This window comes from Ahaetulla prasina, chromosome 1 (genome assembly GCF_028640845.1).
Source record: "Ahaetulla prasina isolate Xishuangbanna chromosome 1, ASM2864084v1, whole genome shotgun sequence".
NCBI lineage: Eukaryota > Metazoa > Chordata > Lepidosauria > Squamata > Colubridae > Ahaetulla > Ahaetulla prasina.
The window spans coordinates 140,401,539-140,413,966 of NC_080539.1; the positions used below are offsets into that span (position 1 = coordinate 140,401,539).

General features: G+C 39.5%; 1 pseudogene; it reads left to right on the forward strand.

Moving 5' to 3' along the window:
* The first annotated feature begins 11,412 nt into the window (after positions 1–11,412).
* LOC131189370 (U6 spliceosomal RNA) lies at positions 11,413–11,474 on the forward strand (annotated as a pseudogene).
* The last annotated feature ends 954 nt before the right edge of the window (positions 11,475–12,428 follow it).

Sequence of the window (12,428 nt, forward strand, 5' to 3'; positions counted from 1 at the left end):
CAGTTTCAATCGCAATAATACAAGAGCAAATAATAGATTCAAACTTAATGTTAACCGCTTCAATCTTGATTGCAGAAAATATGACTTCTGTAACAGAGTTGTTAACGTTTGGAATTCACTACCTGACTCTGTAGTCTCTTCTCAAAATCCCAAAAACCTCAACGAAAAACTGTGTACTATTGACCTCACCCCATTCCTAAGAGGACTATAAGGGGTGTGCATAAGAGCATAAAAGTGCCTACCGTTCCTGTCTTATTGTTCCCTTTCTTTATATCAAATTAATATAGTTATTGCATACTTTTGCTTATATATATGTTTTTGCTTATATATATATGTTGTTGTTTTATGTTAATGTTTGTGTATACTGTTGTGACAAAATAAAATATTTTTTTTTTAAAAAAATGGTATAGGTAGCTTGAGCAGGGGGTTGGACTAGATGACCTATTAGGTCCCTTCCAACTCTGTTAATCTGTTATCTGTTATCTTTCCATTCCACTTTGACTAAAATAGGAATTAGAGCACTCCAATCATTCATGTTTCCTGGCAAACCTAAAACATTATTGCCAAATGTAAAAATAAAAAATATTCTTGTTTTGTTTTTCCATCAGAAGGACTCTTCCAAAAGCAAATGTAAATGCATGTGGTCCCTAGTTTCCAACTCAAGGGGACACATTTTTTTTCCTAACCAGGCCCAACATATATTTTTTTTGCTTTTTACCCACCCTGTAATCCCTTAATTTGGGGTAGTCAAGGCAACTTAATAGAGTTGTGCATTTATTGGCCGGGTGCCCATCCTGATGCCTACATGGAGTTCACAGCAGATACTTTCTCTTTGTGCCCTCAGAGAGAAACATCTGCCGTTACCTAGGATTAAGCTCTCAACCTTCCGGGTGGGAGGCAAGCATCTTCGAAACTCGGCCACCATGCTGCTCATAACATGACCCAACATGTGACAGTGAAATAAACAGGTACAAAAGGAAAAACACCTAATTCTGCATGCAGCGGGTTTTACAAGCCTCAGTGGAATTCAATACCGAGACCTTGCTCATGTAGTAATTAATTTTATGCAATTCAGCACCATCTGCAGGTGCATTATTTCCTTTAAAAGCTACTTTAATTTGATGTAAAGAGTGGAATTGTTAGGAGACTTTACAAAGCAAAAAAGGATTTACATCCTGTTTGTGTCAAAACAAATAGATAAAGAAGTTAAACAGTAGTGAGAAAATGAACTTTTCCCCATCTTTTTTATTGACTGGAAAAAAAATGCCAGTAATAGATTTTTTTTTATTTTGTTTTTAAGAGCCCACAAACAGTCATCCAAAAATGTTACAATAGTTTTGTAAGACAGAAACCTGAACAAATTAATGATCCGGTGATTCAACAAATGCATTGAAGCATTTGTTTTTAGTAGTTTCTGAGATCATTCAATTTAATCACAAATCCTGTTTCATTATACCAGTTCTGCTGATTCAATTCTTAAAGATGTGTATGAAATAACCAACAAATCCATCAGACCACAGACCATATATTTTGCTGTATGTGACTGAATGTAAACTAAAAATGAATAGCCAGCTCTACCAGAACACAGCCCAGAGCCACTGTTCAATTGGTGGCCTTAGAAATCTAGATAAATAGAGGCTCTTTGATTTCATATACATGCAACAACAAAGGACAGTCTGCAGACAAATTCTTTTTTTGGGAACCTAAATTGATCCTCAGAGACAAATGTGAAATAAAGCCAAGATGGAATCTCAATATTTAAAACATATCTGGCTTTAGCTTAAGCATGATAGATCCCAAGGTCTTTATTTTTATTGCTTTTTTTTTTTTTGCAGCTCAGTTTTTAATAGATACAATTTTAAGTGTTTGAGCTAGTGGTGGGTTGCAACCGGTTTGCCCTGGGTCAGGCGAACTGGTAGCAGCAGCAGCGGAAGGCTCTGCCCACCCGCCCGGATGTCTCTGCGCATGCACAGAAGTGTCACACATGCGCAGAAGCATTGCACATGTGCACATGCACACCCACGAACGAACCAGTAGCGATGGGGTTTCAAACCCACTACTGGTTTGAGCTGCAGTCTTAAAAATATTTTGTATTTAACTTCTTTGGCACTCCTTTTCGTAGCAAGATGGCATTTAAATGGAATACGTAAACTCTTGTCAAGGAGGAAGAAGCAATTCTCTGAGAGCCACAAGTGACATTGCAACACAGAAATGGGCTGCCAACATCTGTAATTTCAGCACTCCAGTTTCATTGTAGGCCATATTATCCTTATATTTGTTTCAATTTAAAACTAGGATAATCCATGTTCAAACATCCTGGAGACACTGTGCAAAATCACCAACATATTACCAAAAAGGAAGGCAGATAATCTGTGCATTTGCTTCAGACAATGGCATATGCAGAGGGCGATTAAAATTTGCAAGATAATACATAGGGCATAGCTAGCCAATCCCCACCATTTTGCATATGTGCTGATGTCACACACAAACAAGAGAGGATTAGAAAGCAAAGCCTCTTCTCCTCTCATCCTATATTTTAATTTTTTTTTTCAATTGGACTCTGTCTAAATAGCTCTTCAAATACTCCAATGACTCCAAATAGCCCTCTGGTGACATCGTTAATCTCAGTTTGACAGTGAAGCATCTAACAGACTTGTTTATTTAGCTGATGGAAAGACCCAAATTGGAAAGCTTTACTGTTTAGTGTTCCAGTTGCACTTGAACAAAATCCAGAGCTTAATGGGCTGGCCTCATTAACCTATCCTACATAAAAGTAAAGATTCCCTTGAATCAAGTTCAGTTCCTACAGACATCTTAGACACATTCATGCAGTGTCTGTTTCTTGGCAAAAATTGAGAAGTAATTTGCTGCTGCCCTTTTTGTCTAGCACGTTTGTTCCAACTTCCAAGGTTTTTTTGTTTTGTTTTGTTTACATTTATACCCCGCCCTTCTCCGAAGACTCAGGGCGGCTTACAATGTATAAGTCAAGGTAAGTCAAGCCTAACCCTACAGCCAGTGGTGGGATTCAAATAATTTAACGATTAGTTCGCTCAGGGTCAGGTTGGCTGTTGTGGGAGGCATTGTCCATATCTGTCCCCCCCCCCCACATGCAGGACGAGCCTCCCGCAACAGCCAACTTGACCCTGGGCCAGCTGCTCCATTGCCCATTTCTCCATTGCAGCGCAGCACCCAGGATCCAGTTTGATAGTGGGGGTGGGTAATTTAACCAGTTTGCCTGAACTGGTGCGAACCAGCTGAACCACTGCCTACAGCTATAAATGTCCTGGTGATCTCTATACTAACCCAGTCTGACCTTGCTTAAATGCATATTAACCGTGACTAATATCAAGATTTGTTTGGAAAGATTACTACCCTATAAGGAAAAAAGCTGTAAATTCTGTACCTTTGTTTCGTTAACATGCTGCTATATTTGAAATAGAGCTTGAAATATAACACTAGAAACTAACCAAAACAATAATTTATCATAGGGAAGGACATTTTGCTGAAATCACAAGAATGTAAGGTAATTGTAAACTGTGCTGATGGAGTGCTATTGCTGTTGTTAGTTAATTACTTGTTTTGCTTGAAATTTTCTGAGGAAATAAAGAAAATCGACAGTTCTCATAACGTACCTTCTCAATAGTTTGTTTTCCATATTTCCTAAGGGATATAAGTTGATGTAATGTAAGAAATTGATACAATTCTTATTATAGCTTCCAGTTTCATTACTACAAAACACTGGCAGACTAAAATACCCCTTTCTTTGGATCTGAGCTATTTAAATGTGTAAGAAACTGCTCTGACTGAAAAATTGAAACAACAAAGAGCTTTGAAAACTTAACAACAAAAATAAAAATCTCCAGAAATAACGCTTGCCATTTTATTAATGAGATTAACTGTGTTTATCCTAATACTTCCCTTTTGCCCACACCAAATGTTTCTCAATCTTCTTAACTTTGGATGGGTGGACTTCAATGCCCAGAATTCCCCAGTTGGATGTATGCTTTTTGCAACTCTGTTTTTTATTAAGTTTATTTAAGTTTTTCGTCTTGCTGCTTTGTTTTGGAAAACATGGAAATAGCTTAAGAGATGCTGTGGAAGGGGAATAAAAAATATCCCTTGTCCTTTTTTCATAAAGCATTAGCTGTACTGAAATTTCTCTAAGCAACCTTTAAACTTCAGAAGGCTCCCCTGTTGAGCTAAGTATTCTTGCTGCACAGCAGATTTTTTATTTTTTTATTTTGAACAAAAATGTCCATGAGAGCAGTAAGTCAGGACTGCAAAAAGTTCACTTCTTCACTCAAGGGAAGAAAGGAAAATGAATATCAAAACCGGCAAAATGCAGTGGGGGAAACAGAAAAAATTAATAACGGCATCACCTTTTTTACTAATAATTCAAATAGAATTTCAAAAGTTATATCTAAATTGGAGGAATCGATTAACATTGGCAAATGATCTATTTATTCATTCATTCATTCATGATTTATGTCTCATTTTTCATATGCCAATGCAAAGCGATACTAAAGTTATTACTAGTTATTCTGATGGGTTCAGAATTTTCAATGGAAAAATAAAAATAGGAAAAAGGCAGGGGTGAAATGCTCCCGGTTCGCACCGGCTCACCCAATTAGGTAGCGATGGTAGCTGCTGGTTCGGAGGACCAGTAGCAAAAATCCCTGCCCCCCCCCCCCGCGGCAGAGATCATCAAAACCCTTTAAAAGTTTTTTTAAAAAAACCCTCTTCAGCCGAAGGGGGAAAAAAAACAAGAAAAAAACTCGATTCCAGAGGAGTTTCCTGATCCGCACAGGTTTTAAACTCACTTTTTAACAGCCCCTGCTCACAAGAGCCCCCACCCATGCCCAGTCAATTCCCCCTCCTCACTTACCTATAATTACTGCTCTTTCGGGCTGGCAACACCATGCTTTCTTCAGCTACTGAAGAAAAAAAAAAGCTTGCTTTGACTTCCTGCTTTGCTGAATGAGGAACTCTGGGAGTTGAAGTCCACAAACTAAGTTACTAAGGTTGGAGACCCCTGTTCTAAAAAAATAAATAAAAATAATAAAATAAAATATTTGTGCAGCTTTCTGAGATTTGGTGTGTTTCTGTAGTGTTTCACTCTAACTACACAAACACACAAAATCTCACAAAGCTGTATGTGGCATTGTGTGTGTGTGTGTGTGTCAGTTGTGTTGTGTGTGTGTAAAGTGTGAAAGTGTGAGGTTCCTGCTTGTTGCAGGGGCCATTTTGGGTGAAGTGCAGCTGCTTTTACATTGTGTGTGAGTCAGTTGTGTTGTATTGTGTGTGTGTAAAGTGTGAAAGTTGGTTTTTGGTACCTCTTATTGTTTTGTATACCTTATTTATTTTTATTATTTATTGTTATTGGCCACGCCCACCCAGTCATCTGACCACCAAGCCACGCCCACAGAACCGGTAGGGAAAATTTTTAGATTTCACCCTGGAAAAAGGTCAAAGGATTGCCGCAGAACCCTCAACAAAACCATCAACTCCATATGCATCTGTTGCTATGCAAAAACAACCTCCCATCTAGAATCCTTACAGAAATCAAACATTGCCAATATAGTGATTCCATTTCATAAATCTGTGACCCAGCTATAATTGGAAAATAGTTCACAGCTATGGAAAAATTTTGTTACATCATTAAGACTTTTGCAATTAGTCACTTTGAACTACAAGATGGGAACCAGATAATAAATTATTATTATTATTATTATTACTACTACTACTATTATTACAAACACCATCACTCTGCTAAACAAATAATTCCCTCAACACTGTCAAACTATTCACCAAGGCTGCATTACTATTACTATTAATCTTCTCATCATTCCCATCACCCATCTCCTCCCACTTATGACTGCATGATTGTAACTGGATATAACGAAAGGAAACAATAGGACAAGAACGGTAGGGATGTTTGTGCTCTTATGCATACCCCTTTCAGACCTCTTAGGAATGGGGTGAGGTCAATGGTAGATAGTGTTTGGTTGAAGCTTTGGGGATTTTGGGAAAAGACCACAGAGTCAGGTAGTGCATTCCAAGCATTAACAACTCTGTTACAGAAGTCATATTTTCTGCAATCAAGATTGGAGCTGTTAACATTAAGCTTAAATCTATTGTGTGCTCCTGTATTTTTGCAATTGAAGCTGAAGTAGTCTTCGACAGGAAGGACATTGTAATAGATGATTCTATGAGTTAAACTCAAGTCATGTCGAAGGCGGCAGAGTTCTAAATTTTCTAAACCCAGGATTTCAAGTCTGGTAGTATTAGGAATTTTGTTGTATTCAGAGGAGTGGAGAACTCTTCTCATGAAATATTTCTGGACACGTTCAATTTTATTGATGTCAGAAATGTGGTATGGGTTCCAAACAGTCGAGCTGTATTCAAGAATTGGTCTAGCAAATGTTTTATATGCTCTGGTTAGTAGTGTAGTGTTTTTGGAGAAGAAGCTGCGCAAGATTAGGTTTACAACTTTTAAGGCCTTTTTTGCGATGTAGTTACAGTGGGCTTTGGCAATTAGATCATTTGATATGAAAACTCCAAGATCTTTAACAGGGTAGGGGTCGTCAGTAAGGTAATGTCCGTCAAGCTTGTACTTAGTGTTAGGTTCTTTTTTCCAATATGTAAGACTGAGCATTTGCTGGTTGAGATTTGGAGTTGCCAAGTTTTTGACCATTCAGATAAAAATTCAAGGTCTTTTTGGAGGATAGCTATATTGTTGGTGGTGTTAAATAGTTTGACATTGTCAGCAATCGCAATAATACAAGAGCAAACAATAGATTCAAACGTAATGTTAACCACTTCAATCTTGATTGCAGAAAATATGACTTCTGTAACAGAGTTGTTAACGCTTGGAATTCATTACCTGACTCTGTAGTCTCTTCTCAAAATCCCAAAAACTTCAACCAAAAACTGTCTACTATTGACCTCACCCCATTCCTAAAAGGATTATAAGGGGCGTGCATAAGAGCACAAAAGTGCCTACCGTTCCTGTCCTATTGTTCCCTTTCATTATATCAAATTAATATAGTTATTGCATACTTTTGCTTATATATATGTTTATATGATGTGTTGTTGATTTATGTCAATGTTTGCGTTTACTGTTGTGACAAAAAAACAACAACCAGCTTCTCCACTGACCAATAAGAGCCCAGGTGTTGCCTGCCCCAAAGAGAAATGGCACAGATGAGCTCAGCCCAGCAAAAAATCAGGCTGAGTCACTCTTCAAGCAGAACAGGAAACATTAAGATTAGGATGAAAGAGGAGGGCCTTCCATTAAACTCCTCTCAGGGGAATTACCACAATTTGGCCCACTTGCACATTTTCAGGTTACACGGGTGAGATTTGGGGGTTTCTAACTCAATCAACCAAACCCAAATGATGTTGACGTTTCTACCTCTCTTTGCTGCCTTGCCACCTAATCGTCATCTGTAATGCAGTCTAGATAGCCCCAGCTTCCCAGCTGGGTCCCAGAAGACTTGACCTGCATTAACCCTGGGCCATAGACAAGTGTGCTTTTCTGTATCTGCAGCAGCCACAGCTGTGATTCAGACAGGAAAAAGTAGGAATATAACAGCAGGAGGAATATAACAGGCAAGGGGCAGTCATCTGGGCCTCTGGTGGCGCAACAGGCTAATGCAGCCTATTATTAACAGCAACTGCTTGCAATATTGCAGGTTCAAGTCCCACCAGGCCCAAGGTTGACTCAGCCTTCCATCCTTTATAAGGTAGGTAAAATGAGGACCCAGATTGTTGGGGGGCAATAAGTTGACTTTGTATATAGTATACAAATGGATGAAGACTATTGCTTGACATAGTGTAAGCCGCCCTGAGTCTTCGGAGAAGGGTGGGATATAAATGCAAAAAAAATAAATAAAAAATAAATAAAATCTGGTAGGTAGAGCGTGAGGGACATGTGGAAAGCCACTTCTTAGGGGAACAATCTGTGGGGAGCTAATACAGCTGTAGTTGATGTCATCCTTATAAACTAGCCTGAGAATTGTTATGTCCTCGGAGTTACGACCCGGGGAAAAGCATGCCTGTTGCTAGCCGGCTGTGATTGGGTTAGACGCGGCTAGCCAAAGAAGCGGGAACCTGCCTTCTCTCTGATTGGCCCGCCAGGCTCGCCTGTTAGTTTTAAGCTGCTGTCAAGCAGGGGACTGTTCAGTTACTTAACTTGCTTCGTTCTGTCTGTTCGCTGTTCCTATTCTGTTCTAATAAAAGGGTTGTTAATGACCAAGCCTCAGACCCTCCTTGATTGTTCTGAGTATAGAACAAGAATCTCAAATAAACAACAGTGAAAATAAAATATGATTCTAAAATACGGTCTTTTGGGCCAAAGTATCTTCAGCCAGCCATCCAGCATGGTTTTCCTCCACGCACTTCATAAAACAAATGAGGGACAGGTTGTTTGACTTTAAAGGGTGGATAAATAAGTTACTTAACCTGTAATAGAGGAGACAGCTCTCCAGGGCTGAAGAGATTAACCCTATTTCTCTAGTAAACCAGATGTGCAAATGAATTTCATCCTCAGTGTATTTCCACTGGTACCTAATTTTGCGTGACCGATGCATGTAAGGGAAAAAAACCTAGCTACCACAAAGGAAGCTTCATTAGGAAGGAAAGAAAAGTTCCACAACCACCCAATTGTAGATTAAGACATGCTAATTTTCAGAATTAATAGTTTGCTTCCCAGTACTGTGCGTTGCTTTTAAGATACCTTTCACTTTTGGATATGAATATCGAGTTCTAACTCATAGAATACACAGCATGCAAAAAGGGAGAAGAGGGAAACTGGCCATCATGGAGCCTGCAAAGTCTGGGTCTTAATTGCAGTGCCTAATTGGATAAATAAATTTGTAATAGAAAACAGGCACAGTATGAAAATTCAACCACTGGAGCTCAAGACCCTCTGGGAAGGGGAAAGGAAAAGGAGAAGACAAGGGATAGGTGCTCTCACTAAGGCATTGTGGAGAAGGGCCTATGACAATTCACCATAGCCAACTCGCCATCACCAACTCGCCACAACCAATTCACCATGACCGGCTTGTCATGGCCAACTCAGTGCGGGACAACTCACCACAGCTGATTCACCGCAGGACAACTCACTGCGGAACAAGAATTACGCTAATATCAAAGAAATAGCGGAATAGAATAATTAAAGAACGGATGCAAAAGGAGGAACAGGGTGAAATGTGAATGGCAAAATTAAAATAATTTTCTATTTATTTTAAATAATTGTTAAATTGCAGCAAGTTGTCCCATGGCAAATTGGCCATGGCGAGTTTTCCTGCAGTGAGTTGGCTGTGGTGACTTGGCCATGGTGAATTGACCATAGTGAGTTGGCCACAACGAGTTGAATCAGCCCTTCAAAGATTTGCAAACAGGCCTAGCATTGAAAGGCTGATTCAACTCGCTGCTGTCAACTCGCCATGGCCAAGTCAGAATCAGAATAGAACAGGAAAGGAACTTGGAGATCTTCTAGTCCAGCCCCTGCTCAAGTAAGAGACTCTCTATCAGTGTTGGCGAACTTTTGGCGTTCTTTCGGAAGTGGCATGCGAAACCGTCCCACGCCGAATGCGCAGCCTCGCTGGCTCCTCTTCGTGTTCCTGTGCTCAAATGTGCACCGGTCAACTAGCCGTCGCACACGCAGTGCTGGCGGACCCCGGAAGACTGGTGGTCCATCATGCATGCGTGAGACGTCAACCCGGAAGTTTGGGTGCCAGCTCGCGCATGCTCGATGGACCGCCATTCTTCCGGGGTCCGCTGTCACTGCATGTGTGATGGCCAGCTGACCAGCATGCATTTGAGCACAGGAACGCAAAGAGGAACCAGTGAGGCCACGCATTCGTGCGGGACAGTTTCACGTGCCACTTCCGGCACACATGCCATAGGTTCATCAACACTGCCCTATATCATTTCAGACAAGTTGAGTCTCTTCTTAAAAACCTCCAGTGATGAAAAACCACAATTTCTGAAGGCAAACTGTTCACTGGTTAATTGTCCTTTTCTTAATTCCAGGCTGCTTCTTTCTTTGATTAGTTTCTATCCATTGTTTCTTGTCCTGCCAGTAAAAAGGTCTGGCTATCTTGCAGTGAGTAGGTCCTTCTTGCTGCAAACACAATCATAATTAGAGTTTAGAATCAGAAGATATTTAGGTATAGAAGTCCACCAATAAATTGTTTCAATGGAATTAAGCTTAAATTTAATGTTTCCAGTTTAACCAGGTTATCCATGTTAATTTTGTACGTTTTCCATATGGTGAATTTTCCACCTTCTGGAAGGGATTTCCCGAACATCCAGATTTCAAGTATCCAAAATCAATTTCATTCCAAAAAACAATAACTTAGATATATTCACTGTTTACAACAGGGAAAGGATTAGTTTTACAAACAACAACAGACTGGCTACAGAGACAAAGGGCCATGTTCAGATGTCTAAAAACCAAATGCAGAACACATAATAAACAACCTGAGTGTTTAAGCCATCAATAAATTAAAGCAATTTGAAAAGACTTCTCTTGCTTATACAAGAATGTTTTATTGTCAGTCTTTAACTCTGACAAATATTCACACTTGGATGGTAGAATAATCACTTTTACACTTCCTTTCTCTTATCCTGAGCTGTAGTTCTTGAGATGGCACATACAGTTAAATCTCTCCTTTCATTTGAAACCCAGGAACAAGAGCCTTGCTCCATTCAGCTACCCTTATTTAAAAGCTGCACCACAGAACTAATTTAATTATGTCATAATACTCAGTTGTCACATTAGGCTCCATTTTTTAAATAAAAAAAAAAATCTTGCATTTTTCACAGCTAATTTGCTTTTCCAATTTCACAGAAAATTCAAATAATGGTGCAGCTCCAATTGTTCCTGATGAGTGCTGGGTAATAAAAGCCCTAAAAGAATTGCCTTTCACATCATCTCAAGGAGAGTTTCCAAACTGCTTCCCTACATCTCCCCTCCTACATAGAGATCAGAGTAAAATGAGAGTGGGATTGTTTCATCCAAACTGTTCCACACCACATCTGATAGGACTCTGTGGCACTTTGGATGCCAAAGTTAAAAGATGGGTGAAGAAATAGAGAGAAAGATAAGTGTAACACCCATCTCCAATGATGTATCTTTCCCTAGAAATGTATAGCAGTTGCATGAAGCAACCATGGCATGTAAGTAGTCCTCAATTTTTGACCGTAATTGAGTCTAGCAATTACAGTTGTAAGTCATGAAGGATCATAGCAAACCCATTGTTCGCTATGGGCATCTTTTTCCAGAAATCCAAAGTAAATACCATTTTCTGATATTTAGGAAAAAAAAGTTTGCACGTTACAGTTAGGTGATTGGAAAGCTCTGCAAATGGCCATAAATGTTAAGCATTCAAACTGTGGTCACCTGTGCTCACTTCAGCAGCACATATACTAAAATTGGAATGACACAGAGAAGACCAGCATGGCCCAAATGCGGTCACTTGACCACGAGGGGGTGGATGTCATAACTTCAAAACCACATTGTAAGACGATTTTGGGGGCATCCATCATAACTTCCAACAGTTGCTAACCCACCTTTCATAAGACAAGGACTGCCTGTCCCAGACAAAGACTCCACTGCTTCAAGAAGTTGCAGAAAGATGCAATCCGTAGGTGTTCCAAAGGAAGTGCTCCACAGTCCTAATATCTGGTGTAGTATTTCCTTTTTTTTTTTTTTTTTTAAAAACCTTATTCATTTTTTTAGAAGCAAGATTTCCAAAGGTATTCAATTTGCATCAAAAAGAATATCGGATAACAGAATGGCAATCTAAAATGCATTTATTTATTGGGAACAAGGAAGAAGAAACAATAGATGTGACTACTAAAGCCAGGAAGGGCAACTATAGCCACTTTACGACTTGTGGACTTCAATTCCCAGAATTCCTGAGCCATTCAATACATATTGAATACCACCCTGGCCTAAAGGGTCACTTCAACTGTTAACCCTTTCAACCAAAGCCACAAACCACATGGTAGAAGACAGCTAGGAACCTTTCAATCTACCTGACCACAGGAGAACTCAGAATCCATGTGAATCTTGCAATACAAGCAGGAACTATTTAAATATACTCAAGGATGCTAGCAGTTGCTTCATCCTCTACCCATACCTTATTTCATCATGGAGCATGGGTGAAAGAAAAACGCTCATGGCAATTAACTCCATTTTACCAAGAAAACTTTTTGATGTGATTCCTTGTGATTTTTGAAAGCAAAATCCTAAACCCCCATTTTTTAACCTGGCGCTTGCCCTCTTCTGGTTCTTGACTACCTTCAAAACCTCTGGTTTTGCAGCATTTTTTGGAACAATTGAGGATCTTCAATCAAGATGTTAGGGCAATGTCAGCTGATTGCAAATCGTAACTGTCGGCAGTTTAAAAAAAATA